The sequence below is a fragment of the Manis pentadactyla genome, chromosome 2 (assembly GCF_030020395.1).
Source record: "Manis pentadactyla isolate mManPen7 chromosome 2, mManPen7.hap1, whole genome shotgun sequence".
Lineage (NCBI taxonomy): Eukaryota > Metazoa > Chordata > Mammalia > Pholidota > Manidae > Manis > Manis pentadactyla.
In genome coordinates this window covers 104,036,491-104,060,422 of record NC_080020.1, presented here as the reverse complement: position 1 = coordinate 104,060,422, position 23,932 = coordinate 104,036,491, and positions in this window count along the sequence as shown.

The window sequence follows — 23,932 nt, the reverse complement described above, 5'->3', positions numbered from 1 at the left end:
GTGCTTTAAGGCACTGGCAGCTTCCACTTTCCATCTCTCACATCCACACCTGGTAGTGACCGCCTTGCGTGAGGAAGCCTGAGCAGTCCCATGGAGAGGCCCATGGGGGGAGGGAGAGGCCCCTGGCCGAGGGCCCCAGGCCGTTTCCAGCTGACCCGCAGCACGCACTGGCTCCGTGCGGACCAGCCACCGTGCGAGTGGGAGCGCAGCTGGTCAAGCCCCTCCCACTGAGGCTGTGAGCAACGCAGACAAGCAGTTCCGAGAGACCCCTGCCCGAATCACGCATTTTTTAGCAAAATGAATAATTGTTGTAAGTCACTAAACACAGGGTTGCTTGTTAGGCAGTAGTAGACAACCAGGACATAATTAGAATGAGTTCCTATCTTTCTGGCTGAAATCAGAGTTGGTTGAGTTGACCTGACAAACTTCATAACTGGATGCACAAAAAAATGTAAGAAAACGGTGAATGTTCTCACATCCAGTTTTTGCGGAAGGAAAAATTGAATAACACAAAAAGCATCAGCTCAACTTCTCAGTGAAGTGACTACAAAATAACTCTGCTTTAATGTCTCCTATTATTCTACACTTTGGAAGAAGAGCATGAGCACCATTAAATAAGGTTTGGTCTAGATTTTCCCCTCTCCTGTCATGACAGGACATAATATAGTTTAGCCATCAGGAGTGAGCTCTAGGGAGCTCCAGGTTGGAGAGGATGTTTAGACAATAGTGATATTTTTACCGCTTAGGACCTGAGAAGGAAAGTGAGGATTTGGTAACATCCTACATTCACGGAATACTTAGTGAGCTTTGATGGCCTGATTAGTGTGAGGCACCATGCTGAGCTTGGGGGTTACAGTGGTGACAGAGAAGATACTGTCCCTGCTCTCATAGAGTTTATGTTAGGTAGAAGAGATAAACAGTAAACAGAAACTGTGTACCATAAAATTGTATCACACAAGTTTGCTGAGTGCCATGGAGGAAAAATACAGAGTGTATCAGAGAGTACATCAGCAGAATTTAATCGAACTTGGCCATATAAGACATCCTTCCTGGGAAGAGGCATAGACTGAGATGTGAAGGTGAGTAGGAACTAGCCAGGTGGGAACGTGGTGGGCGGCCTTCCTGTGAGACAGCCGCCCCTGGGACGGGGGAAGGAGCGTGGGGTGTGGCGGAGCCGAGGAGCTGTCTGTCAGGCCAGAGCAGGCTGACTGCAGAGGGGACTGACAGGAAAGAGACTGCCCAGGGGGTCAGCGCAGATCGTGCAGGTCTTTTAGGCCATGAGAGTAATTTTGAATATTAACCTAAAAAGTGAGGTGACACTCATGACATGCTTTAAAAAGTGCAATGATCATATTGATGTTTTTTTAAAGATAAATCCCAGGAAGATAGGTTTTTGGGTGAACTGGTTACATCCCTCAACAAAGGAGAGTTTGATAGGAGAGGAATCTGTGGCGATGACCACATTCCGTGCCTGCCCAGAACCGGCCCCGCCACAGTTCATTCCCAGGTCCTTTCCATCTATACATTTCCAAGTGGCTCTGCACCTGAGGTAAGTCAAGACTCCCCAGGAGGCGCAGACTGCATAGCTTGCCCAGACTCTCTCTGGTTCCTCTCTGGTTCTCTTGGGGTGGGGAAAAGAATGGGACTCAGGGTTAGGAGGAAGAGCAGATTGTGTATTGGCCCCTTTCTCCACTTGAAGCTCGGTGAATAGCTGATGCCCTCTTGCTCTCCAATAAAGAAATAGAATGATTGTTCTTTTCTTTTTCTTTCTCTGTAGCAAACCAATCAATGTCCTGCTGGGGGTAAGAGACACTGAATTGCTGAGACAGACGCCTTTCAGATGAGAAAATCTGAGCTCCTGAACTTAGGTCCATAAATAACTGAGTGTTATGTGCCCTGTGAATGGAGATGCTGGTCCGGATGTTCCCACCAAATGCTACCTTAGTGGGAACACTGTTTCAGTCTAAATTACCATTGTAATTTCAGGAGGAAAGCTTCAGTTTGGCCAGAGCAAAAAATGTATTTTAAGAAACCCAGGTCTATATTGAACTAGGACTTCGGCTAAACATCTCCAAGTGCACAAAACCCCCAAAAACTTCCCATAATTGTTCACCCTTTTTGGTACTTGAATACACCTAGCCTCAATCTGTTTTGTTGGTGTAAAACCAGTATAGGTCTACAATTATTATCAATTTAATTTAATTTTATTCATAAATAAACATTTGAATGATAACTGTATGTCCAAAGTGATACTGGAGATCAATTCTCTTACATCTGCTAGCATCCTAAAAATTAACTTTGTTCCTCCCAAGCTTATTTTTCTAATGAAATTATTGCATCATCACTTCTATGCCAGGTATTTGAGGTATATTTGGGAATTCTTTCTGCATATGGAAGGATAACCTTTAGGTCATAAAGAATGCTCTTCTAAAGCCATGGGGCAGTCTCTTTTCTGGTGGCCTTTGATATGAGTATTTATAAATCTGTTATTATCTTAAGAGTGCAATTTTGCTTTCAGATCCTCCCTGAGTGCTTGTCCATAGAAATTGAAAAACACTTCACTTTTCATGCAGATATTCCAGGATTGTCAGAACAAGCTTTAGACACTTTAATATTATTCTTCATTCTGAAGGGAGCTTACAATCACAGGGTGATGCTGAGCATGTAGTGCTCAGAATCTGGGGATCCTCAGAGCCTCTTCCAATGCCATTCTTCCATCTCTCATAGGCAGTTCCTACTGAACTGTCCAGTCCTGCTACGGCTCACCACCCCTTGTCTGGCTTATAGAAAAGGGACGTCCTGATGCTTCTGCCTTCCCCTCTAACCTTATGAAACTTTCACCTCAAGCCAGTTGCTAATGGCTCTCCTGCTGTTTGTACCTATTTCAGATTTTGCAGTGCAGCCTCCAAGTCCCTCATTAACAAGCTTGCATCGAACTGTCTTCCATGATTCCTCAGAGGAACTCTTCTCTTTTCATCATTTTGGTCTTCCTGCTGCATCTTCTCCCAACAGTCCCAAACATACATATAACCCGTATTCATTTTATCTGCACGACACTACTGGGAATATTCCCCTCCATGCAATGCTCTCTCCCTTCATTCCATTATTTCAAATTATGAATTCAGGTTCCTGTCCTGCTAAAGGCTCACATCCTATTTGAAACCTTATCAGATGTGTTAAAGCCACATAAACAGTGAAGGGAAACCTAGTGGGCAAGGAGAGAGCAAAGAGAAGCAAGCCAGTTCCTACTGCAGACTCAGGAATGGATTGCACTTTCTGCGGAAGGCAGGGTGAGGTGTGCTGTGGGCACAGAGATGTCATTTGGAAGTTTGCCTGGATCTCAGAGCAGATCCTGTGCCCTGTAGCGAGGTGATTCTCCCCCAATCCCAGCAGGATACGGGGAATTCTGCAAAAAATTTAATACAGGGGTGCAAGACCAGGGGATACCTGGGACATTGCAGGGAAAGAGAAGGCCCCATCCTGAAACCAGGAGAATTAATTAAAATTCTATGAGCTGAAATGAAACCCTTCAACAGCCTTGCACTCTTCAGATTCAAAAATACTGTGAACCAGGCACATATCCCAGCCAGAGGACTGGAAAATTCCAGTCTGGAAAAGCTAAATAATCTCAAAGGAAAAAAAAATTTGTTGCAACTGGTATTTGGTAAAATCCTCTGATGAAATGGCCAGATCTTTACCCAAACCCTCTTACGGAGAAGTCTGCTTTGCAAACTTCGGCCCAAGCACAAAGGGTTCTGAAGTAGTGTTTCATAAAGTTTAGTAGAAGTCCTTCCTCGAAAAAGATGAAAACAACTGCAGAGAGGAAAAGAAATGTGAAGGAAATAGAGAGTATGCTGGGAATATAGGAAACAATCAGAACCATGATCGGTTTCCTTGGAGACAAAAGAAGCTATTACATCTACTATTACATCTACTGACCAACAGAAGACTACAAAACAAAAGGAAATAACAATAAAAAAGGATTGAAAAATAAGAATAGGATACCTGTTATCAACTGAGTATAATTTTGGAATATAATATTGAAGATATATTTCAAAAAGTAAAACTAGAAACAGAGATTGAAAATAGAAGAGCCCAAATACATGAGAGTTTGATCAATACAAGATGGGTCAGTAGGAGATATTCAACCCCCAAATAGTAGGAGTTCCAAAATGAAAGAGAAGAAAGGGAATTTAATAATGCTAATAGTAATAATATGTATTCTTATTTGAAAGGCATGAGTTTACAGCCCAAATGACTCCTCTGACAGCCCAGCATCATAAGCAAGAAAAGACCCACACCAGCACAGGTTATGACGACATTATCTGAGATATACAAACATCTTGAAAGCTTCCAAAGAGAACAAAAATATATGTCCCATAGACAGGATAAAGAGCCATAATGACAATAGGCTGAACAGCAACAACACTGGAATCTAGAAAATAATGGGGCAAAAGATTTAAAAACTTGAAAGGTAATGAATCCCCATCTAAAATTCTATCATCAGCTATGTTCTCAGGTATAAAGTTAAGGAAATAAATTTTAAGACATAAGTGGTCTGAAAAAATAACTTCCCATGTACCCTTTCTCATAGCTCTTAGAAGTAATAGCTATTTGAAGAGTAGCTATTAGATTTTCTCCAACAAAATAAGGAAATAGACGAAAATGTGAGAAAAACAGACCCAAGAAATATGGAATAGTATCTTAGAATGACAGCTTCAGCAGGCTTCTATGGCAACCAGACCAAGATAATAAGGAAGTTATCCATGAAGGTCTTAAATTTAAAGACCAGTTTGTATTTGCCTAAAATTTTTTGAAGGAAAAATGCATACAACTGAAAGCTTCTATTTCTGCTGCTTTGTAAACTAGGTTGTCTATCCATTCACTACAAACATGTCAATAGATAAAATGTGGCAAATGGCAGACTCAAACCAGAATGAGAAAACAAACAAAACAGGCTGGTGATGCTATGCCCCAATTCAAGTTCTTGTTTTACAGATGCAGCTGCTTTCCTCAGTTCAACACAGAGTCTTTGTTGCCCTTCACAGGTCTGCCTGGACACCCAATCCCACAGTTAATGTTGTGGAATGAGCAGCTGAGCCTCTGGCACTCCTTCCACTAAGGTCCTGTCTCCGCCTCCCGGGGCTCTTGTTATTAGTGCCCGCTGACTTCTCCCTCTGTTAATATCTGCCCTCCGTAATTCCTCCAACACTAGGAAAGGTGCCTGGAATGCCAAAAATTTATGTCCTTGACTAGAGCCAGGCTATTCCCTCCTACCCACTTCTTCTCCTCAAAGACAGATCCTTCCCCAAATTGGCACCACTACTTAAATTTTCATCATTTCAGGATTTTTTTAAGCTATTATTCTCGGAACCTTGGACAACAAGAGATGTAAGAGTGCTTAGAAATCTTGCCAATAGAAATCTCATCAGTTTCTTTTTAATCTCTTTATCAGTGAAAAAACAAACAAATAATGCAAGGCATTGTGGGTCTGGCTGTCTGCGAGAGGAGATAATGTGGACAGATATGATTATCTTAAAAACCATTCTTGCCCCTTTATCTTTTAGTGAGTTTGTCATGCTGATCAATCAGAAGAATTTAGCCAAGGGCTGAAGACTCAACTTAATTTCTTTTTGTTAAACTGTCAGTTTAGGGATGTCTTTATTTTTTAAATAAATCAAGATCAGTATGGTTTAATTTTAACATTTCAGTTGGATAGGAGAATTTATATGTGTTTATATGCCCAAAAGCTTTATAAGTTTTTGCTGTCTGGGGACATTTTAAATGTATCAGGTGTTCCTGCTGTAATTAATTTCCAATTGGCAAATTCAACAAAACCTTCCCTGATAGAAAATTAAGGAAGAACAGTTGGAAGTATGACACCGTCTGATTCAATTTAATACATGTTAGTATTATTTGGAAAACTTACTGTCCTTCAATGACTGTTGGGCTGGGAATCAAAAAGCTTTGGTTTGTTATAAACTAAATATATAACATTAAGAAAACCACTTACCTTTTCTGAATACCTATTTTCTCAACAGTAACATGGAAGTGCTGGACAAAATTATCTCTAAGACTAATTTCTAGCAATATGTGATTTTATAATGATTATGCTTACAATAGAAAATTATCAATAAAAATAAGGGAATACAAGTTAAGAAGTTTCACTAAAAAAGTGAATACAACTGACCGGCTTCAAATTGATGATCTAGGTTAAAGTGATTTATGGGTTACTTGAGCAAATTTTATAATTAAGAGGAAATGTGAAACTAAAGGGATCTAATTTCAAATTGTTTTCCTTTTGAGTATGGTCACAATTTGTGAGTTTAAGTTCTTTATTAATATCTCAAATTTGGGCTCATACTTATATAGTAATTTCATTTTCCATCTCATCCCTGTTTTAAGAATAAGAGCTATCACATATAGAGGGCTTATGAGTCAAGCATTGATTATGGGTAGTTTATGAACCTTTTCTAATGTAATTCTCACAATGTGCATATGAGATTAGTAATGTTATCACAGATACACTGAGCCGAGGCATAGTGAGGTTGGATAATTGTTCAAGGACATACAACTAGCAGATGACAGATTTTTTCCAAACTGGACCCATCAGACCCCAAAGACATCCTCTTAACCACTATGCTGTCCTGCTTATAATTCTTCATAGATACTTCGGTAAATAGATGTGACACAACTTTCCCGAATCTGTAGTCACCCTGTAAAATGTTAGAAAACACTTTTTTTTTTTGCTGAGCAAGATTCTCACCATTACAACAAATAAACTCTCTGCCATTTGCACATAAACAAAAACATAAACAATAGAAGAAAGATGCATCTTAGCCATTTCATAAACCCAAGATCTTGTGAAATGAGCAGAAAATTAAACAGAAGACTGTTTTGCCACTGTATTTGAAGACTGGACCACATAAAGCTACTTTCTTGAGTACAGATGAAAGGTTAATGGCAAATTAGAGATGAGTGAGTTTTCAATCATCCCAACTCAAAATGTTAATGCAAGTAGTATCTAGTTCCAAAAGTAAAAATGTCACCTTATAGCTACTTAATAATTTCATATGTACCTTTCAAAGGAAAAAAGTAAAAAAGGTATCATCTTTTTTATGTAACCCACGTGTTACAGGTTGAATCATGTTTCCCCAGAGTGATGTGTTGGAGTCTAAATCCCCGGTACCTGAGAATGTGTATTTGGAGACAGTGTCTTTGCAGATGTAATCAAGTTAAAATGAGGTCATTAGTGCGGGCCCTAATGAAATATGACTGGTGTCCTCATAAAAAGGGGAAATCTGGTCACAGAGACAAACACGTGCAGAGAGAAAATAGTGTGAAGAGACCCAAGGAGAACATGCTCACCTACATGCCAGACCCCCCCTCAGAGCTCTCCGAAGGAACCCACACCTGGAGTTCAGACTTCCAGGCTCCAGAACTGTGAGACAATCTCTGTTGCTTAAATCACCCAGTTTCTGGTACTTCGCTACAGCAGCCCGAGCAAACCAACACAACACATTTTCTAGGTCATGTCAACAGCACGTTAAGAACTTTGCGATACGATATCAGTTCCTGGCTCCATTCCTGTTTAGAAAAACCAGACATCAATTTACTTACAAACAGATATCAATTCTATGTGTTCAGAAGCCTTTACACTTTTTTCTTCTGACATTTTCCTTGACCATCTGACACACTCTTCTTGAAGTCCCTGTTTTGTGAATCTTGCTCTTGGCTTCTCACATTTCACTGATGGAGAACAAGATGAGAATAGAGGTCATGGGACAGACCACTGAGGCCAGAAGAATGCTCAGGACTTGGGCATGGTCCAGCACAGTGCGCAAGACAGGGGCGTTTGGATTCAAAGAACATTTTATCTCAAGGGCATAGTTTCCTCGCTAATCTTAGCAGTAGTAGGTGGCTGCTCTCAGACTAAGAGACCGTAATCTTGGTCATATTGGTTACCAACATTGTGCTATAAAATTAATAATTAAATGATATTATATGTTCAAAAAATCTTAATTAAGCGCAGATGGGCATTAATTGTCTACTATACCTATGCATAATGAAATGTTTAAGAAATAGGTTTTGAAAAGGCTAAAGCACTTATTTACATAGTCATTCAGCAAATATTTATTGATGGTTCTGGGCATTTAAATCATTTGTAGAAAGTCATGGTTGTAAAGGTTTTCTGCTCTGTGCTTTTGAGCAAGGCAGGTAATCTTTTGAGCCTTGTTTTTTCTATTTGTATGAAATGGGAATTGTGCTATATCACCTGTAAAAGTTTTCCCAGCTCTAAACTTCTATGACTTTTGATATATTCATTTCATATTTTAAGAATTCTATGTTTCCACTATTTGATATCTTTAGCTTATGCAGAATTCTTTATCCTTATTAAAAAGTCCAAATATGTGGCTGATTCTTCGATCTGCCTAGGATGCTCACAAGCTTTGAGCTATTAAAATTTTCTAGGTCATAGACTAAATATGGAAAATAGCAAGATTTTAGGCAGCTACTACATTAAGATTTAGAACCATACTTTCTTTTAACCCAAAATAGCCCTTCTAAATATTTACCTTCTACTTCTGAATGTACTATAAACAGTCCACTTAACTTTTCAAAATTAACAGCTATCGTGGGTACATTAAAAAGTCACTGTTGTGAAGTTTGTTTTATGTTTCTTTCCATTAAAATGTATTATTTTCAACATCTCGCTGTTTTACTTCTTTTCCCTGGTGTTGAGTACAATTACTACGATATTCTTAGGACTCTGCTTTAAAGCTCTCCTCTTAGCTGAAAGCTGCACTATATCGTTAACTCCACAAGGTCCAATAACATTTTTCCAAACATGTTGTGACTGCCACCACTGGAGAGCAGTGCTTTTAGGGGAAAATGCAGAGTTGGTACACAGCACATTCCTTTCTTTCTTTTCTGCTTCCTAATTTCAGATAATTACTGAATTGAAATTTATTAGCTAATTGTGTACATGCTGTGGTATTCATTTATGTAGTTGACAGTAACTACAGTTTTTTCAATATAGGTATTTTTCTTCAGATTTGGGAGGTGAAAGCACTCTAGTAACTGTGATGCTTGCAAGCCCAGTGTGGGTCTAACTAGAATTTAATCAGTTGTAGTTATTAGGGAATTATTCCATGTGCCTTGGGAAAGTATGTTAATTTTTCTCTGTGAAGTTATCCAGTGGGAGCTCCACTGAGATGTCCATAAACCACGGGTCTTGTTTTGCGTGAAACATGGGGAACAAGGTCACCAACAGCGATTTGAATGACTTGAACCAAATAAACTAAGGTTCAAGTTTAGTATTGTGGGGACATTTTAACATTCTGCCCTTCTGAATGGTTTCAGAAAACATTGGTAGCAATTAAAATTAATTTATTGGGTATGTTCTTGGACCTAGTTTAGTTTGAACTGATTTATTGGTCACTATGAAATAAATTTTAAAAATCGAATTTTATTTCACTGCTGCCTGCAGCAGAGCTTTGTAGCATGCTCTATGTTTGGTTCAAGGTATCCTTTGATTTACAAGCCAATACAAAAAGGTCTCTTTGGTAGAGACGAAAGTTGACCAGATTTGTTTGAAACAAGTTCATCAATTCGCCAAATTGTCCTCAGGCTCTGTGTTCACCAGTGCTCTCACTGGGATTTCATATAAGACTGGTCATCTGGTAGCCCTGGGTACCATGTCATGGTAGCTGAAAAACACCAGACACTCAAAAAAGACCTCCTAGGGCCCTTAACCAAGGTCAGGTGAGAGAAAGCAAAGTTATTTAAGGTAGAAAAGACATCAATGATGGTAGTGATGTTGATGACGATCTTATTTTTTCTTGTTTTATCGAGGAGTAATTGACATGTAATAAATTACACATATTAAAAGCTTACAATTTGATTGTGAACCATCCATTACTCCTAAAAACTTCCTCATGCCCATCTGTAACTCCCCTTCCCACTCCCACCTGCCCCATCCCAGATAACCACCAGTCTACTTTCTGCCATAATAGGCTGCATTTCCTAGATATTTATGTAAATGGAATCATACAATATGTATTCTTTTTGTCTGACTTTTTTCATTCAGAATAGTTAGTTTGAGTTTTACTCATATTATTTTGTGTACTAATAGTCCACTGCTTTTATTTGCTGAATCTTACTCAACTATGTGGACACATCATGATGAGTTTATCTATTCACTTATTGATGATAGCCAGCAAGAAAATGAACACTTCAGACATACAGCCATAAAGAAATGAATTCTGCCAACATCACAAATAAACTTGGAATAAGATCTTGAGTCTTAGATGAGACTATGTATTAACATTTTGAGTTCAGTCTGATGAAACCTTAAACACAGGACTCAGCTAACCTGTACCCAGACTCTTGACCCCTAGGAACTATGATATAATAAGTTTGTATTGTTTAAGTCTCTATGTTTATGGTAATTGGTTACACAGCAGAAGTCAAGAAACCTCCAATAAGTACAGATAAAGGAGTCAGAGTTTACCATGGGGATAGCAAGAAAGAGAACATTGCTGACAGAGGAAGTAGCCTGCTCAAATGCCTGGTGGTAGAAGGGCAGGTGGAGCCTTCCAGAAACTGAAAGAATGCCATTGGTTGTAGTGTAACAATTCAGAAAAAGAATGAATTCTGATGAGCCTGGAGAAGTAACCAGGACCTGTACTTTTTGTTAAGAGCAGAGAGACTTCAGGAAGGTTTTAAATTTGTGTTGTAGGGTGGAGAGGAAGGTAGGATGACTGATATGATCAGATCTGGTTTTTTGGAAAGATTTTTCAATCTGTAATTTGGAGGTTGGCCTCGGAGGGCACAACAGTGAATGTGGAAATGAGTTAGAAATGCAATGTTGTAGTCCTGGAGAGAGAAATGGGCAGTAAAGTTGAATATTGGCAGTGGAGGCTAGAAGGGAACAAACCTGAGAAATATTTAGGAATAGGCTTAGAGATAACTACATGGAGATATTGGATAGAGAATTGCATGTATTGATTTGAAGCTAAAAGGTAGGTCTACACAGAAAAAGACTAATTGATTTATAGAAGGTATTTGAAGCCATGGGCATGTAAGAAACAATCTAATGCTTAGCTACTAAAAAATGCTTAACTACTAAAAAATAGCTACTAGTGTCAATGCTTAGCTACTAAAATATAATATTGCAAAGAAGACTCCTAGATATGGACCCAGAGACATGGGAAATAAGAAAGTGTGTCAAGGAGGCCAAGAAATTAGTATTTTGAAAAGGAGGGCATGGTCCACAATATAAAAACATACTGAGAAGTCCAATAATATGAGGTGTGAAGACACTGGTCATATTATGAAGCTCTTATAAAGAACTGGTTGGGTGAGATCATGAGGGTGGTGAAGAAATAGAAATGTAATATAAACAGCATTTTAGAAAGTTTGTGAAAACGAGGATGGAAAGAGGACTCTATCTTGAGGAGAAAGAAAGTCAAATGACTTTGTGTTTGTTTTTTGCTTGGTTGTTTAAAATTAAGGAAGATTTAAATGCCAGGGGAAAGATCTAATAAAGGAGTGAGCTATTAAGTCACTCATTACTGCTGTGCTTTTATTACTTAGTGTAGCTGTTTGTCCTATGGAAGATGAGAACATTTTCATTTAACAGCAGTTTTCTAAGACTTTAGAGCTATTCTTTCTCTTTTACTTTTTTCTTTAGTATTCTGGCTTAAATTTGAATCATAAATAACTCCAAAGGAAGTTTTTGCAGTAAGTAAGCAGATACAGGGGCTCATTCAGAACTTAGTGCTTGTTGTTAGAGTTGTTCTATGACCTGGGTTAATCAATTAACAAGGCAGTACCTTTAATAGCAGCCTCTGTCTTCTGAATACTGTCTAAGCATCTGTGATAAGTATTCAGGCTCTAGAAGACAGTATTGCTCCTCACCAGGAGCTCAAAATCTAATGGATGAGCAGATGAATGAAAATGCAGAAAGGTTTGTGGAATACTAATGGAAGAGAAACTGAAGGAGAATTTCTATTTCCTGTAGTATCATTAAATGCCACTTTTAAAATTAAATCCTTGTCCTATGAAGTCTACACAAATTTTTTTTGGATACGTATAAGAGCTAGAGCCAAGAGTCCATCATCACCACCCTTAAAATCAGGTTGTATCAATGCCACACTACACATACTTTATAAAGTCATGGCAGTCATTTGTTGATTTGCAAACTTTATGAAGTCAGTCTTGGCAATCTTATTTTTTTGTTCCAATAGGATAACTTCAATCTTTACTCTTCCAAGCTTCAATTTTCCTCCTGAGCTTCCTATTACCATTCAGGCATCAACAGGACTTTTCTATATGCTCTGCTCTCAGGGTAAGGATGATGATATTGCAAAACTGCTGAGTAATTGCTCACTGTGAGTCTCAAAATAAACTTGTGACAAGTACAACATAACCTATAGCTTTGAAATAAGTGAAACTAGATATTTAGAGTGGCAAGAGTCCAAAGTCTACATTATAGAGGAAGAATAAATGAAGAGACCCAAATGTCCCTAGTCAGCCCTGGAAGCCCTGGAAGGCTGACTAACTGCTACCACAGCAAGCGGCATCTTTGCCAATTTAAGGAAGTCCAGTGGGAGTCAGATCAGCTCACAGATCATTCAGTAACCCTTCAAGGATACACTGAACATTGTGCAAAGGACATCTTCTCATGGCCAACCTGAAAATTCCTCTCATCTTCAGCATGCAGCACACTGTTGATTGTCCTGCGAGGGTGACAGCAAAGCATACAACTCAATGGCTTGCAACATGTTTGTGAGTTGTGCCACCATCACCGTAATCTCAGAACATTCATCGCCCCTAAAAGAAACCTTGTACCTATTAGCAGTCAATGCTCCCAGCCATAGGCAACTACCAATCTACCTTCTGTCTCTACAGATTTGTCTATTCTGAACATTTCATAGAAATGGTGATCTTGGAATTCGCTTCTCTCACAAGGGAGAAAGCCAGTCGTGCTTGTACTCCGGCACGGACCAGTACTTCATTTCCTTGTATGGTAGAATGATACTCCCTTGTAGGGATCACCATTCCATTCATCACTTGATGGACATTTTTGGTGTTCTTCCACTTTTTGGTGATTTTGAATATTGATATTAATGAACATTTTTGTATGTGTTTTTGTATGGACATATATTTTCATTTCTTTTGGGTAAATACTTATAGAACAGATTCCAGTTTTTAGCAGCTGCCATCGAAAGCTTTGGACCTCTATAGACCTGGTGGCTTGGACAGTTCACTCTCCTGACCCCTCCCCCCATTTATATTCTCTACTACAATAGGGTTAATTAAAACGAAGTTGAGATCTGTGCCAAACAGTGTGGCAAACTCTTTTCTCTTTTGGTAAAGGTCATTGATATATTCTTGAAAAAATTTTACCTTGGTAAAATTATACATTAGTACATTAGGTCAGATATTATACATTAGTATAACATTAGTACAACAGGTCAGAACATAAGGAGCAGCAATAAAGTTACTGGAATTAACATAATTCCTAGGTGATACTAAGAAAACTTGGTATTACTAGATGGTTTCATCAAAATGACTTGAGTCATCTAAAAATAATTTAACTCAAATAATATCTATAAGTGGGTAGTTGAGAAGTTTTGGGAGCAGAATATTACAGCTATGTCTTGGAAGACTACCTAGTAAAAGAATGGACTTTAGGAATAGAATGACTTGGTTTTGAGTCTCAGTTTTTCTGCTTCCATGTTGTTTTGCTTTGAGTAAGTTATTCAATTGCTGGGGAATCTCAGTTTAATTATTTCTAAACAGGATTAATAACAATATTTATCTTTAAAACTTGTTAAAATTAAATGAGAAAGCCTGGTTAATGGTAAAAGCTCAAGAAATAGAAGTTGTACTTGTCTTGGAATACTAAACTCCACAGTCAGAGTGGTCAGGCTATTGTCCGAGGAAAGTAGGATTTTATTTGCATGTTGTTTCTGATGTTAGAACATAATTAGGAAGAGGAGGTTTTATATGCAACCTTGAAAAGGGAAGACTGCACCCCTACCAAAATGTGCCTTTTTGTTATTATTAGAAAGAATCTTAGGCATGTGCAGGTACATATATATTAGAGGAGATAGAAGAATGGGGCTATCATTGCTGGGCAAGATCAACAGTGGGGGATGATCACCTACCTGTACCTTCTTGCTTATAAGTCAAGTTATCACTCCATAAAATGAATCTGATTTTGAATATTTGTACCAATTACTTTAAAATATTTTTTTTTGTTTATTCCATCATATATGTATCCACTAACATTATGTGGATGTTTCACTTGACAAGTGACAAAACTAGGTCTTTTCTGATTCATGATGTCCCCAAACTGTCAAGGCCGTGGAAGTTCCTCGTGTGTTCTAAAGGTGCATTGCCAAACCATACCGTCTGCAGTTACTGGTGTAATGAGCACTTAGATGGATTCTGGTGGCATTAATTTGCTCTGTGAAATTCTTCAGTATGTAGATTTTGATAAATTTTGTTTATGTAGGGAAAAATGAATGTTGTTTTTGACAATGTAGTACTTCAAGTAACATTGTTTATATTCTACTGTTGCCTTCTTGGAAAAGTAATGGGTATAATACGTTAATTGCTTAGTTATTTGGTGGACTTGGTTTCTGAGTTCTGCCAAAACATTTTCTTTCTTTGGTTTAAGAATTGTTTGGGAATAGCTTTCATGTAAAATAACGTAAAACAATTTATTCGCAAAAATATAAAATGTATATATAGAAAATGTTCTATAAGTGTACAGAACAAGCTGTATACAACAGTTCATTCTGGAGAAGGAAGTTGAATGGCAGAGATGGAGATGGCTGCAGGAGTTGGGAAGGAGAATTTAAATTTTTTCTGTGTATAATTCTACATTGCTCTTTTTGGTTTTTAAACAATGACCTGGTACTGACTTTGTAATTGAAAAAATGTCTGTGCCTTGAGAAACTCATCCAGCTTCCTTTGTACATTCTTAACTTTGCATTTTGAATGCATTTTCCCCTTTTCTAGGTCATCCCAGTTCCCAGTTTTGCATATAAAACACACCAAAAGAGATATCTCTGACTAGACCATATAACGCTTTTGTTCTTTTCCTCCTTTTCCTACTGAAAAGTTTGTAAAATGAGATCACTGGAATACTGGAATTGAATAAAATCTGTAAGGGCACTAAATTCTCAAGACAGACATTCAGTAGAATCTATTCATCATAGATTATGTGTATCTTGTCTATATATAATCTCTAATAAAGTTATTCTAGTAGAGTGAGTGGATTTGATTTAGTAAATGTTTAGAGCAAGATGTTTCCAGAACAGGCATTTCAGCAGTGGGATAGATTGTGCATTCATGTTTTGTATAGGGAATGACAAATCCAATCAATGCTTATTTTACTTTTTATGACTCCTATAATAAGAAATACAGTAAAATAGGATATGAATATCCTGAAGCACTCACTATTCCATATAAATAGGATTTTTAATTAAGGAAGAAAACACATGATTACTTATTTTATTAATTTAATCCTGGTTGTGGTCTTTGTATGTCTTTAAATCAACTACTATAAATTCATGTGTAAAATACCATCATGGCAAATAAAAGTTTAGAATATGGTGAACTGAACATTGCTGAAGAAATTGAGATGCTATTTCATAGACATTCTTCATTTAGAAATCCCATTTATCTTGTTTAAATGGTGGCCCTAGAATCTCCGGTTTTCGAGCTAAAGTAGCTTTTTTTTCTTTTAATGTCATGTAACAACATTGTTCTCTCCAAGTGATTTTAACACCATTTTTAGCTTCTATAACAATTTTTTTCTTTATAGTTAAATTCTGAAAGTATTGACTGATTAGGAAAAAAATCATCTTTCTAATTCTGGAGACAAAATAGTAGAGAGGAAAACCAAGAATAATTTTTTTAAAATACTCAGACTTAAATTTTAAGGAAATAATGATTATTTAGTTAAATAAAATGGAAAATTATTTTCAAAAACCTTTAAAATATTCATTTAATAATTAAACAAATGTTTATCAAGTTATAACTAGTACAAGACAATGCAATGTGTATTTTAGGATATTCATTGATTCATTCAAAAATACCTACTGGTCATCTACTAAGTGTCAGGTTCTTTTTATAATTCTGGGGATATGTTGGTGAATAAAACAGACCACTCAAAACAGTTTTTGAGCACTTTTATGTTCCAGACATTATTTTTGGCACTGGGTACAGTAATGAACTAAATAGAACATATTCCTTGTCCCCATGGAGATTATATTCTAGCTGATAAAGACAGAAATATGAAAGTTGAGTAAGAAAATATATATTATGTTATACAGTGATAATTGCTAAGAGGAAATATAAATAAAGCAAAGTTGGGGGTATGAAATGTTGGAGAATGAACTTTTAGATAGGACAACATGGTAAAATTCACTGAGATTATGATGTTTTACTAAGCACCTGAAGAAAGCACCAGAGGAATATATGATACCTAGGCAAACAGAACCAAGGCAAAGACAATAGAAATGCAAAGGCCCTGAGGTAAGGCTGAGTCCAAAGTGTTCTAGGCACAGCAAGAAGGTCAATGTGGCTGTTGTGGAGAGAACAAGATGGAGTGAATAGGAGATAAGGTTAGAGGGGCAATGAGGGATCAATTCCCTTTGCAATGGGTTGTACATGGTCTCACAGGTCATTGTAAGGAGTTGGGCTTCTACATGAAGAGAAATGGAAAGCTACTGGAATTTTCTGAGCAGCGAGATGACACCAACTTGATTTATGTTTCAAGAGGGTCACTTTGTTGTTCTTAGAATATAGTGCAAGGTGGCAAGGGAAAAAGTAGGGAAAAGAATTGAGAGGCTGTCTCAGTGGTTGAGTTCAGATACTTATGTTGGCTTTGATGATGGTAGCGAGGTGGTAAACACTAAGTATGTTTTGAAGTTGAGGCCAAAAAGATAGTGTGACAATGTTTATATGGAGTGTGAGAGAAGATTAGCAGTCAAAAATGACCCCAAGGTTTTGGGTTGATTGTGTTAGGATAAGAGTTTGCCATTTAACTGCAGTGGGGAAGATTTCAGCAGAGAAATGTTACACTCCTCAGCCCAGCCCCCAAGAGTGAGGGTAAGTATAGTAATTCAGTTTTTTGTATGTTGAATTTGAGATGCCTTTGGACATTCAGGTGAAGAAGTCAGAATATATGGTGAGAGATTCAGTCTTGTGAAGTAGTTGAGCATCATCAGCATATAGATGATATTAAATGCCATGAGATGGGGTAAGGTCATTTGATGAAAATAAAGCTTAAAGTGAGTTCTAAAGAATGGAGGGGGAGAGAAATTATAGATGCTGAGTACGGGCACCTCTCCAAGGAGTTTTATCGTAAAGGGAAGCCTATGATGAAAATGCAGTAGAGATATAAAATATAACCATAAAAATAGCTATAAACAATATTTGAAAAGTCTTTTTTTGAATCTCTTACATCATTTTGATTATGGCATTTCACACAATTCATATTATAAGTGTTAATTAAAAAAATAAGAAGTAAGACCTCAACGAGGTCACAAGGTCACAGATGTAGAAAATGGGAAACAATTAGTGAAGAGACTTCATACCTAAAGGTTCGCTGGACCAGTGAGTGTAATTTTTACTGTTACGTTATGAGCTCAAAGAAATAGCCCTGATTGTGATGAATTGACGACGCTCAAAAAGGGTCAAGTGATCTGTTACAGACCTTATAAGAAAATCAACTAGCAAGAGGCCATTGTACTAGAAGGGAAGTGGCAACAGATTGCAAAGTCATAATGTGATTTTAACTTAAATTGGAATTAGGTCTTCAGTGGGAAATGTGCTTTATGGGAGGAAAGTTCTTCCAGAAGGAACTGGAAGAATGGATATGTATACTATGAATCCTTACTCTTTGAGAAAAAGCATTCTTGAAGTAAGAGGTGACATCATAAAATTTAAATATTTCATATGATAGGCTTATTACTATTGTATATTGAATTGTTTATCCTCAGAATTGTTGTCTATCCTCAAAAGATATGTTGAAGTCCTAACCCCTCAAAATCTCAGAATGTGACCTTATTTGGAAATAAGGTTGTTGCAAATGTAATTAATTAAGATGAGGTCACCCTGGAGCAGGATGTGCCCTTCACCCAATGAAACTGGTGCCTCTAGAAGAGATGCAGACGCACAGATGCACAAGGAGAGGATACCCTGTAACAACAAAGGCAGAGATGCAGCGTTGCAGCTGCCAAGGAACACCAGGGACTGCCGGCGACCGCCAGGGGCGGGGAGGAGGCGAGGAATGCTCTCCTCTGCACGTTTCAGGGGAAGCAGGGCCCTGCTGACACCGCGATTTCAGACTCCTAGCCGCTAGACCTGTGAGACAATACACTTTCGTTGTTTAAAGCCACCTGTTTTGTGATGGTAGCTTAGGAAGTGAATACACTGTGCATTTTCAAATCTCAGAAAATTTTAAAAGTCTTGCCTCGAGTTTGGGTTCTAGTCTGAAACACACACGAACAAAAATTCCTATAGCATCCCTACCTTATCAAATGCAATTATTAAGCATCAGCTATGTGACACTTTGTCTGCATTATTCCCTATGTCCAAAGGAGCCTGTCTGCAATGTAGGTACCATCACTCCCATTTGACAGATGAGGAGTCAGAAACTTAATTGGGTCAGGATAATGAGTGAGACAGAGTTCTGTCAAATCTGCATCCTCTCTCACTCTTGTATGCCTCCTGTCCATTAAGCTACAAAATAACAATAAAAACATGTGGAGAACTTGCAAAGATGAGAAAGTATATGTAGTTTTCTGTGTTTGTGATATCCTAGCACTTCATTTTTTAAAACAAAAACTTTTGTTTCATGTTTCATGTGTTTTAAGATAAAGAGAGTTCACCAATAGAGCTACTAGGCAAGTGCACCATTGTATGTGGCTTGTCTGAACAGATACCAACATGAAATCACTTAGTGACTCTAAAAATAAGAATTTAAAAATAGATAATGTAATTTCTGGAAAGGATGCTCAAAGGAATAAAAGAAATTTGCCCCACACCAAACAAAGAAAACAAAAACCTGGTAGAGTTCTTTACTATAATGTCACCTCAAGTAAAACAACTGTAAAATGTGTCAAAATCAGAATAAATTATCACAAACAAAGAAAAATGGCTAAGCTAAGCATGATTTTTAACATACTTGTTAAGTAGAAAATCTGGAAGTAATTGTACCCTAAAATATGAAGGAGAGAAAATATGTATTGTGAACTTTTGTCAGAAGCGAGTGTTTTGAGGAAGATGGAACAAAACAGAAATAATTGTATGAGAATATGTTCTGTTATATAAGTGGAAAAAATCAGAGAAAGTATTTTTGGCTATATAAAAATTTCATATAGCTGTATATATATTTTAATACTTGGCTTATTGACTTTTTGCATTATCTTATGAAGCTTACAGTATCAATGCTTAGTGAAGTAAAAGTTATTTTTGAAAAATAGCGATCACATAACAGGCTCCAGCTTTTATGGATAAATTTCCCTGTTGTCCAATTCTTCAAGATGGCCTGTTTATACAGGCCTTATATGGCAAAGTTCTTGACTATAACCCTATCTGAATTTCATTCTGTCTCGTCCAAAGAGAGTATCTTTATCTTTCTGTTAGGCTGGGGAAAGGCCAAAGGTCAAGCAGCTGGTGAGCACTGTGTCCACAGAGGAAGAGTGATTAATTTTCTTTGACTCTACCCCTGTCCACTTCCTTTCTTGCACTTTTCTGTCTAACGCAAACAGCTCACTGAGGTAACTGACAATTTCGAGAACTTATTGCAGTGATTTCCACAAAGCCCATTCATGCTGAGAAAGAGACTGTACTTCATACATCGACCCCATTACATATTCCTTGATGAGCCCAAGATGAAGTTGTCATTTCCTATTCTTACATTAGAAAATCATCTGCAGTAATTTTATGCATTATTGTGAAACAGTATAGTAACTAGGAGGATAAACTTCAGTGCCAGAGGTGATTTCTGGTTTCAGTCTTTTCCTCTTACAAGGTGATGCTGGGCAAATGATTTATTCTCTCTAAGCCCCAGTTTCCTCCAGAGCTTACTGATCAGGTTTATGACATCAGAGACATAATGCTTAGAAAATGACTTTTAGTGCCTATAGAAAGTGGGCAATAACAGCAAAATATTTTCATTATTATCTATGTGACCTTACGTAAGTTATTTAACAACCCTGTGCCTCAGTTTCCTTATTTGCAAAAAGGGGATAATTGTATTATCAGATTCATAGAGTTGTTGTGAGGATAAAAGAAAGGATATTTCAAAACCACTCAAAACAGTGTTTAACACACAGTAAGTGGTCAATAAATGTAAGTTGCATTATCATCATCATTGTCATTATTTATTAAAGTGACAGGAGTAAAGTGAGATTCTAGAGGGGTTACTTTACAATTGGTATACATTAAATGTGGCTGGCTTTGTAGAGGTGGAATAGTCTATGTGATATTAGGACTGCTTGAAAAAATATCTCTCGCCCACTCTAGCTCAATCTACACACTTCTTTCCCAGTGACTAAATGCTCACCATGAGACTCCAAGTTTAGAAGTCCTCTCTCCAGTGGATCTCCCCTAAAATGCAATAGTAATAAAAGTACAGATCAATTTATCAGGACATGTTTCTTCTCTGGAAAAGCCAGGAGAGAAGGGCCTACCTTGTCTGAAATATCTGGAATAAGGACCTGCCTGTGAAGAACCAATCCACATAGATCACCACACAGGGCAAGAGAGCCTAGGTACTTGTTGAGAGGAAGGCTGTAAAGGTTGGGGATGGAAAAACCAAATTAGTGGAGGAGTGGAGGCGGGGGTGGGGAATGTTGATGCAGGTTCCATGGATATCACCATTGACTTCATAATCTTGCTTAGACATGGTATTTTAGAACATTTTCAAGAAGAGATTTTACTAATGCAATTAAACTTGGTTAAAAAATTGTTGAAATCTTTTAGTATTACCTTAAAGGACTCTGAAGATAATATAATATGCTGTGCTGTACTTAGTATCACAACACAAAAAGTGAGACCCAAGCTTGTAAGCCAAGGATTAAATCATTATCATCCTTATTTGTATGGCAAAAAAAAAGAGCTTGAGCTCTATCTCACTGCATACCCAAAAGTTAAATAAGATGGACCACAGACATAAATGTAAAACCCAGTACCACAATTCATTTAGAAGAAACCTTTGGGGAGGTAGAGATTTCTTGGAACTCTAAAAGCAGTAACTATCAAAGAAAAAAAAGCTTGATTGCACTGAAACTAAATATTTCAACCAAAAGTCACAATGGAGAAAATAGACAAGCCAGAGTCTGCGAATAATATTTACAGTATATACATGACAAAGGACTTGGATCAAGAATATGTAGTTTTAAATCTTAAAATCTGTGCATTTTTACACATTCAACAATAAAAGTATGAACAATTCAATAAAGCAATAAAGATACTTCAGAAAATAAAAGATACAAAAGGCAATGAGTACATGAGAAGGTGCTTAACATTATCAGCTATCAAGGAAATGCAAAATAAAACTACAATAAGATACCATTTTATACCCATTAGAATGGCTACAATCAAAAAGATTGATAACACTAATTATTGGCAAAGCTGAAACTCTCATACACTGCTGACAGGAACAGAAAATGGTTTGACCATTTAGAGAACTGTTTGGTATTTTAAAGTTATAAAATTAAATACACATCTACCCTGTGACTCAGCAGTTCTACCTCTGGGTATTCACTAAGGAGAAATGAAAACCTAAGTTCCCCTTAAAAATTGTGCAAGGGTTCTCAAGGCAACTTTACTCATAATAACCCTAAATTGATGAGTCAAATGCCCACTAACATGTGAAAGGATAAAATATTGTGTTATGGTCATACACTGCAGTATTATACAGCAAGGAAAAGACACTAACTACTACATGCAACATGAAGAAATTTCAAAAATATTGCTAGGTGAAGGGTATCAGGCACTGAAGAGTACATGCTCTATGATTCAATTTGTACGAAGTCCCAAATCAGGCAAGGGTATGGTGACAGAAATCAGAAAGTGATTGCCTAAGTAGGAGAAGGGGTAGGGGGTGTGATTGCTTGGACTGAAACCTGAAAGAACCTCCAGGGTGATAGGAATGCTCTAAATTTTGTTTTGGGTGGTGGTTTCATGGATGTATAGAATTATCAAAATCTTAAAATCTGTACATTTTTTACACAAAAAGTAATTCTCAAGTGGATTCTTGTATGTTCAGTTTCTATTATATATCAGGCACTGTACTAGTGGCTTCATAAGTAGTATCTATAAATAAATCTATCAGTCCTTATGGGGTAGTACTTTTTCTCCCCATATTTTAACATATGAGGAAATTATTACTCTTTAGATTAACTCCATAAACATATATGGTTAATAAATGACAGAAATGATGGTTAAGCCAAGGTTGATGCCAAAACCCATGCTCTTTGCAAACTGCCATACTTTCATAACCAATGTTTTTTAATACACTTGAGAATTTTGGGCTGCAGTTGAAATAGATGGAGCTATGAAGAAAACAACTCAAACACTGTAACCTGATGTCAGAAATTTGGTTTGTAAGAACTTATGTGTCATAGAAACACAAAAGAATTCTGAGCATAATACTGAACTCACACAATGCTTGTTATTTAAATAATTTCAGTGTGAACTATTTTAAGAAGCTGAGTTATTTGGTACATGCACCTGGTAGTACAAATCACTTTATAATTCTTTCTTTTGATAGAATTACAGCTGTCAAAAATGTTTAGACAAAAAAGGTATTCTTTCTTCTTCTATTGTTCCCTATTAACATTGTACTTTACTGACTAGAGAAAGCAACTATAGAAGCATGGAGAGCAAATGTGACCTTTAAAGGTATCCTAATTAATCCTGGAGGAGATGATACAGCTAGAAAAGCTCTCACAAGTTGTCTTTCCATAAATGAGTTTCCCTTGTTTGTTAGAGATTAATTTCTTTTAAGGCTTCGTGGTATTTTACTTCTCACAAAGATCTTACTAGAATGCAAAGACCTCTAGGAAGAAGTATATCATTAAGCTTTATCAATAAAAACATGAGTTCATGGATAAGGAAGTTGAAAATAGGAAGAAAGTATGTTAGTCAGGATAAGACAGGCTATGCTGTGATAACATATACATCCTGACATGATTGCTTTTACACAACAAGGTTTATTTTTCACTCACAAGATTTCTGTTATAAGTCAGGTGACTCTTGAGATACCTTTTGCCCATGTGTTATGATAAGGATCCAGATCACTTCTATCTTACTGTTTTTGCTTTTTCTAATGGTGACAACCATGGTCTCTGCCAAAGGGTCAACATCCTGTTGATCAAAATTCAGTCTGATTGTTCACCATACTATAAATAAGACTAGGAAATATATTCCTCTATATGCAGGCATAGAAAATGATGTAATGAACTCACACAACACTGTTTATTTCATTGCAGAGTTATCATTAGTAGTGTGAGGACACTGAAAGAGAGGTTAGCAAATTCCAAATACGAATTTAGCTAATTTCAGGAACCATCTAGAAACTAGGCCTGCTCTGTATAAAAATGTAAAATTTAGAAATCACAGCTACCTCATTCCACATATGTATTCTTCCAGTGTGGACCTTTGTCATCCCCTCAGGTGTAGACTGCCCTTTTGATTGCTCCATCTGGCTATCTCTCAAACCTTACCCTTAGGAAAGATCTGATTTACTCTTTTCTCCTAAGGCCCAGGGATGTCACCATCGGGAGCACGACTGAACATCATTCTCTACCTGTTTTACATTCCTAAGAAGTACATAGCTAGCGTGCTAGTCATCCTTTCAAATAACATGGATTTAAGAGAATGCCAGTTATTTTAA